Here is a 19,236-nt window from a genome sequence, read left to right as displayed (position 1 = left end):
TAGCAACATACCTAGGGTTTCACGAAATATCGAGTGCCGTGTCCCACGAGGCGATTTTCGGACGATTCGCGGCTTCAGGCTGCACGACCGTACGCTATTTTCACCATTAGTGGTGGTCCGCACATTTTTCCTATATAGTCCGGATTTTCAAAGTTTCAACCGTGCTCTGGTTTCCCTTCAAACGCATAAATCTTTCGCCTTTTACTAAAGATTTCCGTGGAGGGGAACATTTGATGAGTCTTTAAACAATTTTTTGTTGTGCCCAGTGTTTACACACTGGGCCGGTTACCGTTAAACCACTGGGCCCGGGGGTGAGGCGGGGAGGGGGAAATCTGAAAAATCGAATTGGACAAGTATCGTTCATGGGGAATTTTTTTTTTCTTTTTTCAACTATTACCATGCACAATTACGTACCTTCCTTCCGCACTTTCAAGACGGTGGGGTTGTTCGCCAAGGCACCGTAAACTTGAGACCCTACGAATGCATTACATACCATACACAGATGAAAAAAAAAAAAAAAAATTACACTTCACTGTACATAATTCTTAACACTACTTCACAACTACTAAGTTGAAATTTTTTCACCGGGACAGCGCGAACGCAGTCCCGACTACCAAAAATTACGCGCCCGAGTTACCCACATTTGGGGTAATCGCAGAGGTCAGCTCAACCGAAGTGCAAGGGAAGAGCCTCACCCTGGGGGAACCCCCTGCTTGATCAGGGTAGCCCCTACGCCAGGTAAGTATGCTGCGCAGTGGGGTAGCCCCTACGCCAGGTAAGTATGCTGCGCAGTGTTTCGCTTTTCTATTTCACTTGGAGCTCGGACCACCTCATCAACGTGTTTTGAGGTTATGTACTTCTACCTCCGAAACAGCTCTTTCCCCAGACATAACACTCCCGTGCCAGTTCATCACACTACATGACAGTACACACCAACAATGCAAATACAATTTCTTCCTACAACTGCCCGTTTCTACTCGCACCTCGTTTCCTTTGTTTCTGTACCCACGGCGACGGTCGACCGCCGCGTGCATTTGGTTACCCCGTTTGCCGCGTGGCGGCACTTGGTTACACACCGTTTGCCGCGTGGCGGCACTCGGGTCGTCGCGTCCGCCTCGGCAAAAAGGCGGGCACCACGGCACAGTCGAGAGGGGAACTTTTTTCCATTAGCAACATACCTAGGGTTTCACGAAATATCGAGTGCCGTGTCCCACGAGGCGATTTTCGGACGATTCGCGGCTTCAGGCTGCACGACCGTACGCTATTTTCACCATTAGTGGTGGTCCGCACATTTTTCCTATATAGTCCGGATTTTCAAAGTTTCAACCGTGCTCTGGTTTCCCTTCAAACGCATAAATCTTTCGCCTTTTACTAAAGATTTCCGTGGAGGGGAACATTTGATGAGTCTTTAAACAATTTTTTGTTGTGCCCAGTGTTTACACACTGGGCCGGTTACCGTTAAACCACTGGGCCCGGGGGTGAGGCGGGGAGGGGGAAATCTGAAAAATCGAATTGGACAAGTATCGTTCATGGGAATTTTTTTTTTCTTTTTTCAACTATTACCATGCACAATTACGTACCTTCCTTCCGCACTTTCAAGACGGTGGGGTTGTTCGCCAAGGCACCGTAAACTTGAGACCTACGAATGCATTACATACCATACACAGATGAAAAAAAAAAAAAAAATTACACTTCACTGTACATAATTCTTAACACTACTTCACAACTACTAAGTTGAAATTTTTTCACCGGGACAGCGCGAACGCAGTCCCGACTACCAAAAATTACGCGCCCGAGTTACCCACATTTGGGGTAATCGCAGAGGTCAGCTCAACCGAAGTGCAAGGGAAGAGCCTCACCCTGGGGGAACCCCCTGCTTGATCAGGGTAGCCCCTACGCCAGGTAAGTATGCTGCGCAGTGTTTCGCTTTTCTATTTCACTTGGAGCTCGGACCACCTCATCAACGTGTTTTGAGGTTATGTACTTCTACCTCCGAAACAGCTCTTTCCCCAGACATAACACTCCCGTGCCAGTTCATCACACTACATGACAGTACACACCAACAATGCAAATACAATTTCTTCCTACAACTGCCCGTTTCTACTCGCACCTCGTTTCCTTTGTTTCTGTACCCACGGCGACGGTCGACCGCCGCGTGCATTTGGTTACCCCGTTTGCCGCGTGGCGGCACTTGGTTACACCGTTTGCCGCGTGGCGGCACTCGGGTCGTCGCGTCCGCCTCGGCAAAAAGGCGGGCACCACGGCACAGTCGAGAGGGGAACTTTTTTCCATTAGCAACATACCTAGGGTTTCACGAAATATCGAGTGCCGTGTCCCACGAGGCGATTTTCGGACGATTCGCGGCTTCAGGCTGCACGACCGTACGCTATTTTCACCATTAGTGGTGGTCCGCACATTTTTCCTATATAGTCCGGATTTTCAAAGTTTCAACCGTGCTCTGGTTTCCCTTCAAAGGCATCAAACTGTTCAGGGGAATTTTTTAAAAGCTTTTTGAAGCAAATCTGAGCACTTTTGGCCATTCACTAACTGGTTTCCTTTCAGCAATTTCAGCGAGCCGCCGAGACCTGCTGCTGCTAGTTCCTGAGTCGACCACCAGGAGTGCTCTTGTGTAGATCTAGTTCTTAGATCCTAGATCTTCTTCTTGTGAGTGCTGTGCGCCACCGAGTCGCGGCCTATTGGGGCGGCTGAGGGGGGAGTTTGGAATGGACTCCCTCCCGATGAAGCCAAACCAGGGCGGGGGCGACCTCGGTCAGAGGCCATCGGCCGAGGCCACTTCTTGTGACTCCCGGCAACCAAGTTGTAGCCTATTGGGGAGGCCGAGGGGAGAGTTTGGAATGGACTCTCTCCCGATGACGCCGAACCAGGGCGGGGACGACTTTGGTCCGAGGCCCTCGGCCGAGGCCGGTTCTGGCGATGAGATGACTACTGACAATCGGCCACCCCAGCCACGACAATACTGTGGACCGCATCGCCAGCGCTTGGAGACCATGCAAGTCGGGTCTGGGGAGGCGGGCGCTGCTGGGGTCGGGGGGGTGGCTCCGCCTCCCTCCCCCGCGCCAGCCGGGCTGCGCACCCAGACTGTTTGCATTAAGGTCAGCGAGACGAAACATCTTCACGGCCTGGACGTCTCCACCATCCTCGCTCTGCCTACGACTACCTCTGCTCCAACACCACCAACTGTGACTACTACTACCACCACGGCCTGCATCACTTCACCGATCATGTCTCCTGCGCCTTCTCTTCCGCTGTTGCCGACCGACTCACCGCCTGCCGCCGTTCCTCCTGCTGCGACTGCTACTCCCATGGACACCGGCTTCATCGTTCCCACGAAGACCGTCAAGCGCGCCCACCCCGACCAGCACTCCTCCGACGATGCCGTCCCTACCAGCAACCGCTACGACAGTCTCCTCAGTCTACCGGATACCGACACCGACGACGGCGCTGGGGCTGCCTCCTCGGACCGACCCTTGACTGCCAAGCCCCGCCGCAAGCAGCATGCTAAGCGGCACCGGCCCGACACGCAACCTCCTCCTGTGCCCTTCACCACTCTCCCGGGCCCCTCTTCGACGAGTCCCAGCTCATCTCGTGCTCCACCCCGCCCTCCAGCCTCGCAGCCTCGTGCCTCCTCCTCGGCGGCGCCTCGCCCGCCTACCTCCACTCCTCGCACGCCTCGCATGCCTCCGATCGCCTGCCTTCTCACGCCCACAGCCGGCCCCTTCGCCACTGCACAACGTTTTCAGTCTCTCCTCTCCGGTCCTCTCTCTGTCACCTCCGTCAATGACCGCACCTCCTTTTATACCAGCAACCCTCAGGACCACCAGCTCCTATTTGACGAACTCCAACGCCTCGGATATAAACCCTACACCCATCTCCGCCCCGACGAGCGTGCCGATCGAGTTGTGATCAAGAAACTCCCTCTCTCCACGACGGCTGACGAGGTCACCCAGTCCCTGCTCGACCTGCACCTACCTGTGGCATCTGTGGTGGCCATGCGCACCTCTCCTACTTCAACGACCCGGCCTTTCCTGGTCACTACATCCGGTCTGGGTGAGGCAGCCCCCTTCCTGAAGTTGAAGACATTGGGCTGCTGGGTGGTGGCAGTTGAGAAATACCGCGGCTCGGGGCGCGTACCTCAGTGCTACCGCTGCCAGCGGCCTGGACACCCGTCCTCCCGATGCCACCGGGACCTCGCCTGTTTCAAGTGCGCTGGGCCCCACTGGTCTCGGGACTGCACCTCGACTACCCGACGCTGCACGCTTTGTGACGGGGCCCACTTCGCTACTTCCACTGACTGTCGCGTGATTCAGGCTTACCTGCGCCGACACCCTCAACGACTCACTGACGCCACGACGACTGCCGTGGGGACCGGGCCCTCTGTCCCGTCCCTGTCCGATCCCAAGACGTTTCCTGCTCTCTCCACCAATGCTTGGGCACGCCCTCCCCCCGTTGTACCGGTTGTTCCCCCCTCTGCCACCTCGCACCCTCCTCCTTCCGCTCCTTCTTCTGACTCTCGACCGCTTGCCTCCGACTCAGACTGCTCGTCGCTTTCATCCCTCATTCACGACTTCATTTCATTCATCCGACAGTACCTCCCGCTCATCCGGTCTGTCCTGACGGCACTCTCCCGAGCCCGCACCTCCACCGAGAAGTTCGAAGTGCTCCTCCAGGCCCTTCTGAATTTCTTCGATGGATCCCGCCCCTCCCCTTAGTGTCCTCATCTGGAACGTCTTTTCCCTCCTCCCTAAGCTCCACGACCTTTTGCACCTGCTCCACGAGCGATCGCCCGACGTCGTGTTCCTTTCTGAGACCTGGCTCTCCCCCTCTGCCCCCGTCCTGGTCCCCGGGTATGCGGTCCACCGTGCCGATCGCGATGGTCGGGGCGGGGGGGTGGCGTTACTCGTCCGCAACACCATTTCACATCATCGCCGTCGCATCCCTTCTTCCCCCGCGGCCGAGGCGGTTGCTGTGCGCTTGCACGGCCTCCCGTACTCCCTGACCTTGGTATCCTTGTACCTCCCCCCTCAGTACGCCTTTCCCACGGCCGACGTTGTCGCCCTCGGTCGGCTCGACGCCCACGTCGTGCTGGCCGGGGACTTCAACGCCACCCATCCCTTCTGGGGCTGTGCCGCCGCGAACCGGCGAGGCAGCTCCCTCCGGCAACTCCTTCGGCGTACTCCTCTCTCTCTTTATGCCCCTCCGACCCCGACATTTTTTCCGGCCCAGCTCAACCGGCAACCCAGCATCATCGACTTTGCACTGTCCACGCCCCTCCCCATTCTCTCGGATCTCACCACCATCACCTCCGGCACCTCCGACCACTTGCCTGTTCTTGCCACACTTCACTTTCACCCCCGTTCTAACCCCCACCTCCCCCGCTTCGATTTTCCCAAGGCCGACTGGGGCGGTTTTCAGCGTTCCCTCTCCGCTGCCATAGACCTGTCTGTTCCGTTCGATACCCCTGCCCGCCTTGACGCCAACGTTCTCTCGCTGACCGACGCCATTTCCGCGGCCGCCTCTGCCAACATACCTCTGGTTCCCCCCCGTCCCCTTGTCGACCCATTTCCGCCTTACCTCCGGGACGCCTTGTCCTTGCGCAACCGCTTCCGCGTCCTCTGGCAGGCTAGTCGTTCCCTGCTGCACCGGCGGGTGTACCTGGTGCTGCGGGGGCGCTGCCGGCGATTGGTCGCGGAGTGGAGGGCCCGTCTGGAGACTCGGCGTCTCCAATCCCTCTCTGCTTGCTCCGGCTCCCTCTGGTCTCACGTCCGTCGTCTCCGCTCGGTTCCTACCACCATCCCCCCGTTGACCACCCCCACGGGTGTGGCGGAAACGGCCTCGGAGCGATCCGAGGCGGTGGCCGCCTACCTGGCGACCACCTTCGCATCCGCACCCGGCCCTTCCCTGTCCTCCGAGTCTTCGGACGACGAGGACGGGGCCCGCCTCCTGTCTCGCCACGTCACTTTGCCCCCCCTTCCGGCCACCTTCCCCCTGCCGCTCGTCACGCCTTCCGAGGTCCGCACCCTGCTCGCCCGCCTTCGGCCCCGTTCTGCTCCTGGCCACGACTCTCTGCCCTCCCCCGTGCTCCGTGCCCTACCTCGCAAGGCCCTTGTGTTTCTGACCCGTCTTTTCAACGCAATGTTCCTCCTCTGCCACTTCCCCACCCCCTGGAAAACCGCCGTCGTCTCACCCATCCCCAAACCTGGCAAGCCCCCGTCTCTCCCTTCATCTTTTCGGCCCATCTCGCTTCTTCCTATTCTGTCCAAGGTCGCGGAACGGGCGATCCACCGCCGTCTCCTCTTTCAAGTCACCACCCTGGACCTTCTACCCCGCCACCAGTTCGGTTTCCGCCCCCGCCACTCGACGACCCACGCCATTGCCCGTGTGGAGCACCTGGTGGTCCAGGGATTCGCCAGGCGGCAACACACGGGCATGGTGCTTCTTGACCTCGCCCGTGCTTTCGATTCCGTTCCGCATGCCCAGCTCCTCCAGCGCCTCTCTGCCACCGACCTCTCATCTCATCTCATCCGCCTCCTCTGCTCCTTCCTGGAGGGTCGCACCTTCCGGGTTCGGGTGGAGGGGGTCCTCTCCGGCCCCCGCCCCATCTCCGCCGGCGTCCCCCAGGGCGCCATTCTCTCACCGCTACTTTTTACCCTCCACATCTCTGATCTCAAGCCCCCTCCCGGCACCTATCTTGTCCAGTACGCCGATGATACCTGTCTCCTGGCCTCTTCAGTTTCCGAGCGGCTGCTCTGCGACCGTCTCGGCCGCGGCCTCACTTCCCTCAACAATCAGTTCCTCGCGCATGGCATCGGGCTCAATCACTCTAAATCACGATCCATCCTCTTCTCCCGACTTCATCCACACCACGACCACCCGCCAGTCATCTCCACCGTAGCCATCCCCTGGTCGCCTCGCATCCGTTATCTGGGGGTCACCCTAGACAATACCTTTACTTTTCTGCCGCACCTCGACTCAATCCGCACCAAGTCCCGTGCCGTCATGGCTCAGCTGGCCACCATACTCAGACCGACATCCGGCACCCCTCTCGACGTTCGTGTGACTGCCTACCGTTCCTTTGTTCTTCCCCACTTCCTCTACGCGTGCCCGGCTTGGGTCCACTCCTCTCTGTACAACCTCCGTCCGATCACCCGGTCCTACTTTCTCGGTGCCCGCCTCCTGCTCGGTCTCCCTCGCGCCACCTTACGACAGACCCTCCTGGACCAGACTGGGCTCCCGCACTTACACGAGCTGCTCTGCAAGGTGACTAAGAAGTTTCTCCGCCACTGCCGGCGTTCTGACAACCCCCTGATCCGACTCCTTGCAGAGCCCCTGCCTGACGCCCCTCACCCCCGCCGACCGCTCTTTACCTACGATCATTTGAGACGCCCTGACCCTGATGACGTTGACGCTGGTGCAGTCGCGGCTGGTGGGCCCGGCAGCTGACGACGGTGATCACCACGTCCACGGTTGGCTCTGAGGAATGTTACCAGGCATCATCCCATCAAGATCTCTGCTCTCAGTGAACTACTGCCTAACATCGCCACTGCTCCGGACCGTCTTCATCTGCGGCCCGGCACCTTCTGCGCCCCGAGTCGCCCCCGGCAGCCCACAGAAGATTCGCCGCCCAACAAGCAGCTGGACCTCTAGGACGGTATCGTCGGAGGGGCCCCGTTTCGTCAGTGTTGAATAAAGATTGTCACCATTCGCCCTTGTGGCCATGTATTCGTGTTCTATGTTGTGTTTTATTTGTGTTCACCTGTATCCGCTTTTTATATTAAAGATGAATTTTTTTGGTGGGTAACTCCCTTCAGTGGGAGTTCCCTTTGATAAAAAAAAAAAAAAAAAAAAAAAAAAAAAAAAAAAAAAAAAAAAAAAACTAAAGATTTCCGTGGAGGGGAACATTTGATGAGTCTTTAAACAATTTTTTGTTGTGCCCAGTGTTTACACACTGGGCCGGTTACCGTTAAACCACTGGGCCCGGGGGTGAGGCGGGGAGGGGGAAATCTGAAAAATCGAATTGGACAAGTATCGTTCATGGGAATTTTTTTTTTCTTTTTTCAACTATTACCATGCACAATTACGTACCTTCCTTCCGCACTTTCAAGACGGTGGGGTTGTTCGCCAAGGCACCGTAAACTTGAGACCTACGAATGCATTACATACCATACACAGATGAAAAAAAAAAAAAAAATTACACTTCACTGTACATAATTCTTAACACTACTTCACAACTACTAAGTTGAAATTTTTTCACCGGGACAGCGCGAACGCAGTCCCGACTACCAAAAATTACGCGCCCGAGTTACCCACATTTGGGGTAATCGCAGAGGTCAGCTCAACCGAAGTGCAAGGGAAGAGCCTCACCCTGGGGGAACCCCCTGCTTGATCAGGGTAGCCCCTACGCCAGGTAAGTATGCTGCGCAGTGTTTCGCTTTTCTATTTCACTTGGAGCTCGGACCACCTCATCAACGTGTTTTGAGGTTATGTACTTCTACCTCCGAAACAGCTCTTTCCCCAGACATAACACTCCCGTGCCAGTTCATCACACTACATGACAGTACACACCAACAATGCAAATACAATTTCTTCCTACAACTGCCCGTTTCTACTCGCACCTCGTTTCCTTTGTTTCTGTACCCACGGCGACGGTCGACCGCCGCGTGCATTTGGTTACCCCGTTTGCCGCGTGGCGGCACTTGGTTACACCGTTTGCCGCGTGGCGGCACTCGGGTCGTCGCGTCCGCCTCGGCAAAAAGGCGGGCACCACGGCACAGTCGAGAGGGGAACTTTTTTCCATTAGCAACATACCTAGGGTTTCACGAAATATCGAGTGCCGTGTCCCACGAGGCGATTTTCGGACGATTCGCGGCTTCAGGCTGCACGACCGTACGCTATTTTCACCATTAGTGGTGGTCCGCACATTTTTCCTATATAGTCCGGATTTTCAAAGTTTCAACCGTGCTCTGGTTTCCCTTCAAACGCATAAATCTTTCGCCTTTTACTAAAGATTTCCGTGGAGGGGAACATTTGATGAGTCTTTAAACAATTTTTTGTTGTGCCCAGTGTTTACACACTGGGCCGGTTACCGTTAAACCACTGGGCCCGGGGGTGAGGCGGGGAGGGGGAAATCTGAAAAATCGAATTGGACAAGTATCGTTCATGGGAATTTTTTTTTTCTTTTTTCAACTATTACCATGCACAATTACGTACCTTCCTTCCGCACTTTCAAGACGGTGGGGTTGTTCGCCAAGGCACCGTAAACTTGAGACCTACGAATGCATTACATACCATACACAGATGAAAAAAAAAAAAAAAATTACACTTCACTGTACATAATTCTTAACACTACTTCACAACTACTAAGTTGAAATTTTTTCACCGGGACAGCGCGAACGCAGTCCCGACTACCAAAAATTACGCGCCCGAGTTACCCACATTTGGGGTAATCGCAGAGGTCAGCTCAACCGAAGTGCAAGGGAAGAGCCTCACCCTGGGGGAACCCCCTGCTTGATCAGGGTAGCCCCTACGCCAGGTAAGTATGCTGCGCAGTGTTTCGCTTTTCTATTTCACTTGGAGCTCGGACCACCTCATCAACGTGTTTTGAGGTTATGTACTTCTACCTCCGAAACAGCTCTTTCCCCAGACATAACACTCCCGTGCCAGTTCATCACACTACATGACAGTACACACCAACAATGCAAATACAATTTCTTCCTACAACTGCCCGTTTCTACTCGCACCTCGTTTCCTTTGTTTCTGTACCCACGGCGACGGTCGACCGCCGCGTGCATTTGGTTACCCCGTTTGCCGCGTGGCGGCACTTGGTTACACCGTTTGCCGCGTGGCGGCACTCGGGTCGTCGCGTCCGCCTCGGCAAAAAGGCGGGCACCACGGCACAGTCGAGAGGGGAACTTTTTTCCATTAGCAACATACCTAGGGTTTCACGAAATATCGAGTGCCGTGTCCCACGAGGCGATTTTCGGACGATTCGCGGCTTCAGGCTGCACGACCGTACGCTATTTTCACCATTAGTGGTGGTCCGCACATTTTTCCTATATAGTCCGGATTTTCAAAGTTTCAACCGTGCTCTGGTTTCCCTTCAAACGCATAAATCTTTCGCCTTTTACTAAAGATTTCCGTGGAGGGGAACATTTGATGAGTCTTTAAACAATTTTTTGTTGTGCCCAGTGTTTACACACTGGGCCGGTTACCGTTAAACCACTGGGCCCGGGGGTGAGGCGGGGAGGGGGAAATCTGAAAAATCGAATTGGACAAGTATCGTTCATGGGAATTTTTTTTTTCTTTTTTCAACTATTACCATGCACAATTACGTACCTTCCTTCCGCACTTTCAAGACGGTGGGGTTGTTCGCCAAGGCACCGTAAACTTGAGACCTACGAATGCATTACATACCATACACAGATGAAAAAAAAAAAAAAAATTACACTTCACTGTACATAATTCTTAACACTACTTCACAACTACTAAGTTGAAATTTTTTCACCGGGACAGCGCGAACGCAGTCCCGACTACCAAAAATTACGCGCCCGAGTTACCCACATTTGGGGTAATCGCAGAGGTCAGCTCAACCGAAGTGCAAGGGAAGAGCCTCACCCTGGGGGAACCCCCTGCTTGATCAGGGTAGCCCCTACGCCAGGTAAGTATGCTGCGCAGTGTTTCGCTTTTCTATTTCACTTGGAGCTCGGACCACCTCATCAACGTGTTTTGAGGTTATGTACTTCTACCTCCGAAACAGCTCTTTCCCCAGACATAACACTCCCGTGCCAGTTCATCACACTACATGACAGTACACACCAACAATGCAAATACAATTTCTTCCTACAACTGCCCGTTTCTACTCGCACCTCGTTTCCTTTGTTTCTGTACCCACGGCGACGGTCGACCGCCGCGTGCATTTGGTTACCCCGTTTGCCGCGTGGCGGCACTTGGTTACACCGTTTGCCGCGTGGCGGCACTCGGGTCGTCGCGTCCGCCTCGGCAAAAAGGCGGGCACCACGGCACAGTCGAGAGGGGAACTTTTTTCCATTAGCAACATACCTAGGGTTTCACGAAATATCGAGTGCCGTGTCCCACGAGGCGATTTTCGGACGATTCGCGGCTTCAGGCTGCACGACCGTACGCTATTTTCACCATTAGTGGTGGTCCGCACATTTTTCCTATATAGTCCGGATTTTCAAAGTTTCAACCGTGCTCTGGTTTCCCTTCAAACGCATAAATCTTTCGCCTTTTACTAAAGATTTCCGTGGAGGGGAACATTTGATGAGTCTTTAAACAATTTTTTGTTGTGCCCAGTGTTTACACACTGGGCCGGTTACCGTTAAACCACTGGGCCCGGGGGTGAGGCGGGGAGGGGGAAATCTGAAAAATCGAATTGGACAAGTATCGTTCATGGGAATTTTTTTTTTCTTTTTTCAACTATTACCATGCACAATTACGTACCTTCCTTCCGCACTTTCAAGACGGTGGGGTTGTTCGCCAAGGCACCGTAAACTTGAGACCTACGAATGCATTACATACCATACACAGATGAAAAAAAAAAAAAAAATTACACTTCACTGTACATAATTCTTAACACTACTTCACAACTACTAAGTTGAAATTTTTTCACCGGGACAGCGCGAACGCAGTCCCGACTACCAAAAATTACGCGCCCGAGTTACCCACATTTGGGGTAATCGCAGAGGTCAGCTCAACCGAAGTGCAAGGGAAGAGCCTCACCCTGGGGGAACCCCCTGCTTGATCAGGGTAGCCCCTACGCCAGGTAAGTATGCTGCGCAGTGTTTCGCTTTTCTATTTCACTTGGAGCTCGGACCACCTCATCAACGTGTTTTGAGGTTATGTACTTCTACCTCCGAAACAGCTCTTTCCCCAGACATAACACTCCCGTGCCAGTTCATCACACTACATGACAGTACACACCAACAATGCAAATACAATTTCTTCCTACAACTGCCCGTTTCTACTCGCACCTCGTTTCCTTTGTTTCTGTACCCACGGCGACGGTCGACCGCCGCGTGCATTTGGTTACCCCGTTTGCCGCGTGGCGGCACTTGGTTACACCGTTTGCCGCGTGGCGGCACTCGGGTCGTCGCGTCCGCCTCGGCAAAAAGGCGGGCACCACGGCACAGTCGAGAGGGGAACTTTTTTCCATTAGCAACATACCTAGGGTTTCACGAAATATCGAGTGCCGTGTCCCACGAGGCGATTTTCGGACGATTCGCGGCTTCAGGCTGCACGACCGTACGCTATTTTCACCATTAGTGGTGGTCCGCACATTTTTCCTATATAGTCCGGATTTTCAAAGTTTCAACCGTGCTCTGGTTTCCCTTCAAACGCATAAATCTTTCGCCTTTTACTAAAGATTTCCGTGGAGGGGAACATTTGATGAGTCTTTAAACAATTTTTTGTTGTGCCCAGTGTTTACACACTGGGCCGGTTACCGTTAAACCACTGGGCCCGGGGGTGAGGCGGGGAGGGGGAAATCTGAAAAATCGAATTGGACAAGTATCGTTCATGGGAATTTTTTTTTTCTTTTTTCAACTATTACCATGCACAATTACGTACCTTCCTTCCGCACTTTCAAGACGGTGGGGTTGTTCGCCAAGGCACCGTAAACTTGAGACCTACGAATGCATTACATACCATACACAGATGAAAAAAAAAAAAAAAATTACACTTCACTGTACATAATTCTTAACACTACTTCACAACTACTAAGTTGAAATTTTTTCACCGGGACAGCGCGAACGCAGTCCCGACTACCAAAAATTACGCGCCCGAGTTACCCACATTTGGGGTAATCGCAGAGGTCAGCTCAACCGAAGTGCAAGGGAAGAGCCTCACCCTGGGGGAACCCCCTGCTTGATCAGGGTAGCCCCTACGCCAGGTAAGTATGCTGCGCAGTGTTTCGCTTTTCTATTTCACTTGGAGCTCGGACCACCTCATCAACGTGTTTTGAGGTTATGTACTTCTACCTCCGAAACAGCTCTTTCCCCAGACATAACACTCCCGTGCCAGTTCATCACACTACATGACAGTACACACCAACAATGCAAATACAATTTCTTCCTACAACTGCCCGTTTCTACTCGCACCTCGTTTCCTTTGTTTCTGTACCCACGGCGACGGTCGACCGCCGCGTGCATTTGGTTACCCCGTTTGCCGCGTGGCGGCACTTGGTTACACCGTTTGCCGCGTGGCGGCACTCGGGTCGTCGCGTCCGCCTCGGCAAAAAGGCGGGCACCACGGCACAGTCGAGAGGGGAACTTTTTTCCATTAGCAACATACCTAGGGTTTCACGAAATATCGAGTGCCGTGTCCCACGAGGCGATTTTCGGACGATTCGCGGCTTCAGGCTGCACGACCGTACGCTATTTTCACCATTAGTGGTGGTCCGCACATTTTTCCTATATAGTCCGGATTTTCAAAGTTTCAACCGTGCTCTGGTTTCCCTTCAAACGCATAAATCTTTCGCCTTTTACTAAAGATTTCCGTGGAGGGGAACATTTGATGAGTCTTTAAACAATTTTTTGTTGTGCCCAGTGTTTACACACTGGGCCGGTTACCGTTAAACCACTGGGCCCGGGGGTGAGGCGGGGAGGGGGAAATCTGAAAAATCGAATTGGACAAGTATCGTTCATGGGAATTTTTTTTTTCTTTTTTCAACTATTACCATGCACAATTACGTACCTTCCTTCCGCACTTTCAAGACGGTGGGGTTGTTCGCCAAGGCACCGTAAACTTGAGACCTACGAATGCATTACATACCATACACAGATGAAAAAAAAAAAAAAAATTACACTTCACTGTACATAATTCTTAACACTACTTCACAACTACTAAGTTGAAATTTTTTCACCGGGACAGCGCGAACGCAGTCCCGACTACCAAAAATTACGCGCCCGAGTTACCCACATTTGGGGTAATCGCAGAGGTCAGCTCAACCGAAGTGCAAGGGAAGAGCCTCACCCTGGGGGAACCCCCTGCTTGATCAGGGTAGCCCCTACGCCAGGTAAGTATGCTGCGCAGTGTTTCGCTTTTCTATTTCACTTGGAGCTCGGACCACCTCATCAACGTGTTTTGAGGTTATGTACTTCTACCTCCGAAACAGCTCTTTCCCCAGACATAACACTCCCGTGCCAGTTCATCACACTACATGACAGTACACACCAACAATGCAAATACAATTTCTTCCTACAACTGCCCGTTTCTACTCGCACCTCGTTTCCTTTGTTTCTGTACCCACGGCGACGGTCGACCGCCGCGTGCATTTGGTTACCCCGTTTGCCGCGTGGCGGCACTTGGTTACACCGTTTGCCGCGTGGCGGCACTCGGGTCGTCGCGTCCGCCTCGGCAAAAAGGCGGGCACCACGGCACAGTCGAGAGGGGAACTTTTTTCCATTAGCAACATACCTAGGGTTTCACGAAATATCGAGTGCCGTGTCCCACGAGGCGATTTTCGGACGATTCGCGGCTTCAGGCTGCACGACCGTACGCTATTTTCACCATTAGTGGTGGTCCGCACATTTTTCCTATATAGTCCGGATTTTCAAAGTTTCAACCGTGCTCTGGTTTCCCTTCAAACTGCTCTTAGGTGCTACTCTGAGTGGTTTGCAGGGATTTCCTTAGTTAATTCGAGTTTTCCTCGCGTGCTTTTATAATCCGACCAGTCGTTTCTGGTGCGAAGACTTGCTGCTGGGTGCATATCCGGATCTGGTAACTCTCAGCAGCAAGCAACAGGGTCCCCCCCTGGGCATTGCTGGGGGGACTCTGCAGAAATAAATTCAACCCTCGGGTTCCACTAATTATTATTTTATTTTTATTTACAAGTTCTACTCAGCATCACTCCTATTATATTCACTCCATCTTCTTCCACCTTTAACTGACTGCTGACTGCTGCTGCTGCTTCCTGGGGCTGTCACCAGGTGGCCGAGAAGAGTAGTTCCTCCCAGGTGTGGCTCTTGGCCTGCCGACTTGATTGTTTCTCGTCGGCATGGCCGAGGGGGGGTCCGGGGAGGACCCGCCCCTGGGGGACTCCGACTTTGAGGGCCGACTCCAACCGCCATTGAGGGACTACACCAGGCCTCCTGGTGGCCACCGAGACCGGACGGGTGCCTCGGGCGATGCTGGAGCAGAGGGATGCTCGCCGCCCCCCACCCCCAGCCGGACCGGGATCCGCACCCAGGAGCGCTGCACGAAGGTGTCGGAGTCCAAGCATCACCAGATGGTGCCACCTGGCTTCTGCTCCGACACCCCCTTCACCCCGGACGTCACCATGGCAGCAACCCTCACCACCACGACCACCACCATGACGACCACGACAGTTTGCACTTTCACCCCCTCTGCTTCTCACCCCATCTCCTCGCCATTCTCAGCGCCTTCCCCCTCACTGCCACTCATCCCTGTCGAGCCTGCGGCCCCCCGGGACGTGCCGATGGACACCGGCTTCAGCCTCCCCCGCCGGACGGTGAAGCGGCCGAGGATGGGGCGCGCCGAGGACCGCACCTCCATCTCCAACCGGTTTGGCGCCCTCGAGCTCGACTCCGCCGGCGAGGAGGGGACCTCGTCCCGGGACTCGTCACCTGCACCATCCACGTCATCCCGCATCTCACACCTCACCCGCCGCACCACCCCCCGACCGACTACGACCGCCGCGACTCAGCCATCGACCTCCGCTGCTCGTCAGCCGTCGCCTCGACCATCCACCTCCGCATCTGCACCTGGACCCCGCACCCGGCCTCCCACCCAACCTGCTGCCGCCCCCGCATCTGCCTCCGCCGCCGCCACCGTCAAGCCTACCCGCATGCCGCCCATCGGCTGCCGCCTCCCCATCACCACCAGCCCCTTCACCCTGGCCCAATCGTTTCAGTCGCTCCTTTCTGGCAAGCTATCCATCACCTCCGTCGACGGCCGCACCTCCTTTTACACTTCTAACGCCGCTGATCACACCTTCCTATACAACCACCTCACCCAGCTCGGCCATCAGCCTTTCACGCACCTGCGACAGGACGAGAAGGGGGACCGACTCGTCCTGAAGCGTCTCCCACTCACCACTACCCCCGAGGAGGTGCACGCCGCCCTCCTCGACCTGGACCTACCCGTTGCTTCCGTCACTCCGCTCCGCGTCACCGACACCGCCACGACCCGTCCGTTCCTGGTTAATACTCACCACCTGGGGGAGGCAGCTCCCTTCCTGGCTCTACGCTCCCTGGGCTGCTGGGTGGTCTCCGTCGAACGCTATCGTGGCAGCGGGCGGGTCCCGCAGTGTTACCGGTGCCAGCAGGCCGGCCACCCATCCACACGCTGCGAGAGGCCGGTGGCCTGTTTCAAGTGTGCCGGGCCCCACCGGTCCCGCGAGTGCACTTCGACGACTCCGAAGTGCGTCAATTGCGGCGAGGCGCACTTCGCGACTTCCATGGACTGCCGGGTGAACCAGGCCTACCTCAGACGCCACCCCCCCCGACAACAGCCTGAGGCCACCCCGGCACCGCGACCGCGACCGCCAAACTTGACCGACGCTCGTGCCTTTCCCGCCGTCACCTCCAACGCCTGGACTCGGCGCGGTTCCGCCGCCGCCACCCTGTTCCCCTCCCGCGACGGGCCATCTCCATCTGCACCTCAGGACCCCTCATCTCACCGACCGGACGCTGACGACACTTCATTCACCGCGATCATACGTGACCTCATCCAGCTGTTTCGGCAGTACTTTCCCTTCATTCGCCGCACCCTGACCGCCCTGTCCCATGCCAAGTCCCCTTCGGAGAGATTCGAGGTGCTCCTCCAAGCGCTTCTGGGTCTCTTCGATGGATCCCCCGCCGCCCCTTAAGCTCCTAGTCTGGAACGCCTTTTCTTTGCTCCCTAAGCTTCTCGACTTCCTTCACCTCGTCGACGAGCACTCACCCGATGTCGTGTTCCTATCAGAGACCTGGCTGACCCCCGCTGTACCCCTCCGCGTCCCGGGATATGCCGTCCACCGCTCCGACCGTGATGGTCGGGGGGGTGGGGTGGCACTCCTGGTGCGCGACACCTTCACCCATCACCGCCGACACATTCCACCTTCACCCGCGACTGAGGCTGTGGCCGTGCGCCTGTTCGGACAGCCCTACTCCCTGACTCTAGTCTCCGTGTATCTCCCACCCCAATTTGCCTTCCCCTCTGCCGCCGTTGTCGCCCTCGGTCGGCTCGATGCCCATGTCGTGCTGGCCGGGGACTTCAACGCCACCCATCCCTACTGGGGCTGCGTCGCGGCCAACCGCCGAGGCAGCTCCCTCCGTCAGCTCCTCCGGCGTACTAACCTCTCCATCTGCGCCCCCGCCACCCCCACATTCTTCCCCGCTCAGCACCACCGTCATCCCAGTATCATCGACCTCGCCCTCACCACACCGCTCCCCATCATCTCTGGTCTCACCACGCTCACCGCCGGGGCCTCGGATCACCTGCCCGTCCTCGGCTCCCTTCACTTCTACCCCCATTCCAACCCGCACCTTCCCCGCTTCGACTTCCGCAACGCCGACTGGAATGGGTTCCAGACCACCCTCTCATCATCACTCGACCTCACCCTCCCCTTCGACACCCCCGACCGTCTCGACGCCAACGTCGTGTCATTCACCCGGGCCGTCTCTGCGGCCGCCTCCGCTCACATTCCGCTGGCCACTCCAAGTACCCGCATCACCCCCTTCCCGCCTTACCTGCGTGACGCCGTGGTCCTGCGCGACCGCTTCCGCGGCCTGTGGCAGGCCAACCGGTCCCCGTTGACACGGATGGTGTTCCTCCTGCTGCGGGGCCGGTGCCGCCGGATGGTCGCGGCGTGGAAGGCGCATTTGGAGACCCGGCGTCTCGGCTCCCTCGCCTCTGCATCCGGCTCTCTGTGGACCTACGTCCGGCGCCTCCGATCGGTCCCCACCACTATTCCCCCACTCACCCACCCGGCCGGGGTGGCGGAGACTGCCCCTGAGCGATCGGAGGCGGTCGCTGCCTACCTCGCGACCACGTTTGCCTCCGCTGACCCCCCCACCCTCTCCTCCGAGTCTTCGGACGACGGGGACACACCCCCCCCCCTCGCACATCACGTCACTCTGCCCGTTCTTCCGGACTCTCTGCCATTCCCTCTCGCCACGCCATCGGAGGTGCGCACACTCCTCCTCCGTCTCAAGCCCCCTTCTGCCCCCGGTTCCGACTCTCTGCCTGCACCCGTCCTCCGTGCTCTTCCTCGGAAGGCGACGGTCTTCCTTACCCGCATCATCAACGCGATGTTCCTTCTCTGTCATTTCCCCACCCCTTGGAAAGTGGCCATTGTCTCACCCATACCCAAACCCGGGAAGCCCCCTTCCCTACCATCATCGTACCGCCCCATTTCTCTTCTACCCATCATCTCTAAGGTCGCAGAGCGGACCATTCTCACACGCCTTCTCCTTCACGTCAACCTCTTGCATCTTCTCCCCCATCACCAGTTCGGTTTCCGCAAACGTCACTCCACCTCCCACGCCATCGCCCGTGTGGAGGTGCTGGCTGTCCAAGGTTTCGCACGGCGCCAACACACGGGCATGGTGCTTCTGGACCTTGCCCGGGCATTTGATTCCGTGCCCCATTCACAACTCATTCACCGTCTCTCCGCCACCGACCTTCCACCTCATCTCATACGCCTCATCTGCTCGTTCCTGGGGGGTCGTACCTTCCGGGTTCGGGTGGAGGGCGAACTCTCCGACCCCCGTCACATCATGGCCGGCGTCCCCCAGGGCGCCATCCTTTCACCCCTTCTCTTCACCCTTCACATCGCCGACCTGCAACCACCACCTGGCACTCACCTGGTTCAGTACGCCGATGACACTTGCCTCCTCGCTTCCTCCGTCTCCGAGCGGATGCTCGGCGACCGCCTGAGCCGCGGGCTCACATCACTCTCTACTCAGTTCCTCGCGCACGGCATCGGGCTGAACTGCTCGAAGACCCAATCCATTCTCTTCTCCCGCATCCACCCACGCCAGGACCACCCCCCACGAGTTTCCAGCACTGCCATCCCCTGGTCACCCGAGGTCCGCTATCTGGGGGTGACCCTGGACAGTACCTTCACTTTCATCCCGCACCTTGCTTCCATGCAGACTCAATCCAGGGCGGTCTTGGCGCAGCTGGCACCGATACTGCGACCCTCATCTGGCACCCCCCTCCCGGTTCGCATCACCGCATTTCATTCCTACGTCATCC

At 56.1% G+C, this 19,236-nt stretch overlaps 15 non-coding genes across 15 annotated transcripts; 7 read left to right on the top strand and 8 right to left on the bottom strand.

The window, feature by feature from the left end:
* The first annotated feature begins 161 nt into the window (after nucleotides 1-161).
* Nucleotides 162-281, top strand: LOC134543970 (U5 spliceosomal RNA). The gene has a single exon (XR_010077411.1). It is a non-coding gene; the product is annotated as a U5 spliceosomal RNA (small nuclear RNA).
* Nucleotides 282-583: 302 nt separating this feature from the next.
* LOC134543948 (U1 spliceosomal RNA) lies at nucleotides 584-746 on the bottom strand. Its single transcript, XR_010077389.1, has one exon. It is a non-coding gene; the product is annotated as a U1 spliceosomal RNA (small nuclear RNA).
* A 582-nt stretch (nucleotides 747-1,328) lies between these two features.
* Nucleotides 1,329-1,448, top strand: LOC134543969 (U5 spliceosomal RNA). Its single transcript, XR_010077410.1, has one exon. It is a non-coding gene; the product is annotated as a U5 spliceosomal RNA (small nuclear RNA).
* A 299-nt stretch (nucleotides 1,449-1,747) lies between these two features.
* LOC134543947 (U1 spliceosomal RNA) lies at nucleotides 1,748-1,910 on the bottom strand. Its single transcript, XR_010077388.1, has one exon. It is a non-coding gene; the product is annotated as a U1 spliceosomal RNA (small nuclear RNA).
* A 6,360-nt stretch (nucleotides 1,911-8,270) lies between these two features.
* LOC134543946 (U1 spliceosomal RNA) lies at nucleotides 8,271-8,433 on the bottom strand. Its single transcript, XR_010077387.1, has one exon. It is a non-coding gene; the product is annotated as a U1 spliceosomal RNA (small nuclear RNA).
* Nucleotides 8,434-8,976: 543 nt separating this feature from the next.
* On the top strand, nucleotides 8,977-9,096 carry LOC134543968 (U5 spliceosomal RNA). Its single transcript, XR_010077409.1, has one exon. It is a non-coding gene; the product is annotated as a U5 spliceosomal RNA (small nuclear RNA).
* Nucleotides 9,097-9,395: 299 nt separating this feature from the next.
* On the bottom strand, nucleotides 9,396-9,558 carry LOC134543982 (U1 spliceosomal RNA). The gene has a single exon (XR_010077422.1). It is a non-coding gene; the product is annotated as a U1 spliceosomal RNA (small nuclear RNA).
* A 543-nt stretch (nucleotides 9,559-10,101) lies between these two features.
* On the top strand, nucleotides 10,102-10,221 carry LOC134543966 (U5 spliceosomal RNA). The gene has a single exon (XR_010077407.1). It is a non-coding gene; the product is annotated as a U5 spliceosomal RNA (small nuclear RNA).
* A 299-nt stretch (nucleotides 10,222-10,520) lies between these two features.
* On the bottom strand, nucleotides 10,521-10,683 carry LOC134543979 (U1 spliceosomal RNA). The gene has a single exon (XR_010077419.1). It is a non-coding gene; the product is annotated as a U1 spliceosomal RNA (small nuclear RNA).
* Nucleotides 10,684-11,226: 543 nt separating this feature from the next.
* On the top strand, nucleotides 11,227-11,346 carry LOC134543965 (U5 spliceosomal RNA). Its single transcript, XR_010077406.1, has one exon. It is a non-coding gene; the product is annotated as a U5 spliceosomal RNA (small nuclear RNA).
* Nucleotides 11,347-11,645: 299 nt separating this feature from the next.
* LOC134543967 (U1 spliceosomal RNA) lies at nucleotides 11,646-11,808 on the bottom strand. Its single transcript, XR_010077408.1, has one exon. It is a non-coding gene; the product is annotated as a U1 spliceosomal RNA (small nuclear RNA).
* Nucleotides 11,809-12,351: 543 nt separating this feature from the next.
* On the top strand, nucleotides 12,352-12,471 carry LOC134543964 (U5 spliceosomal RNA). Its single transcript, XR_010077405.1, has one exon. It is a non-coding gene; the product is annotated as a U5 spliceosomal RNA (small nuclear RNA).
* A 299-nt stretch (nucleotides 12,472-12,770) lies between these two features.
* Nucleotides 12,771-12,933, bottom strand: LOC134543956 (U1 spliceosomal RNA). Its single transcript, XR_010077397.1, has one exon. It is a non-coding gene; the product is annotated as a U1 spliceosomal RNA (small nuclear RNA).
* A 543-nt stretch (nucleotides 12,934-13,476) lies between these two features.
* On the top strand, nucleotides 13,477-13,596 carry LOC134543963 (U5 spliceosomal RNA). Its single transcript, XR_010077404.1, has one exon. It is a non-coding gene; the product is annotated as a U5 spliceosomal RNA (small nuclear RNA).
* A 299-nt stretch (nucleotides 13,597-13,895) lies between these two features.
* LOC134543944 (U1 spliceosomal RNA) lies at nucleotides 13,896-14,058 on the bottom strand. The gene has a single exon (XR_010077386.1). It is a non-coding gene; the product is annotated as a U1 spliceosomal RNA (small nuclear RNA).
* Between the last annotated feature and the right edge of the window lie 5,178 nt (nucleotides 14,059-19,236).

This window comes from Bacillus rossius, unplaced genomic scaffold (assembly GCF_032445375.1).
Source record: "Bacillus rossius redtenbacheri isolate Brsri unplaced genomic scaffold, Brsri_v3 Brsri_v3_scf264, whole genome shotgun sequence".
NCBI lineage: Eukaryota > Metazoa > Arthropoda > Insecta > Phasmatodea > Bacillidae > Bacillus > Bacillus rossius.
Note: the sequence above shows the minus strand (reverse complement) of the source record. Positions and strands in the feature narration are given on the sequence as shown.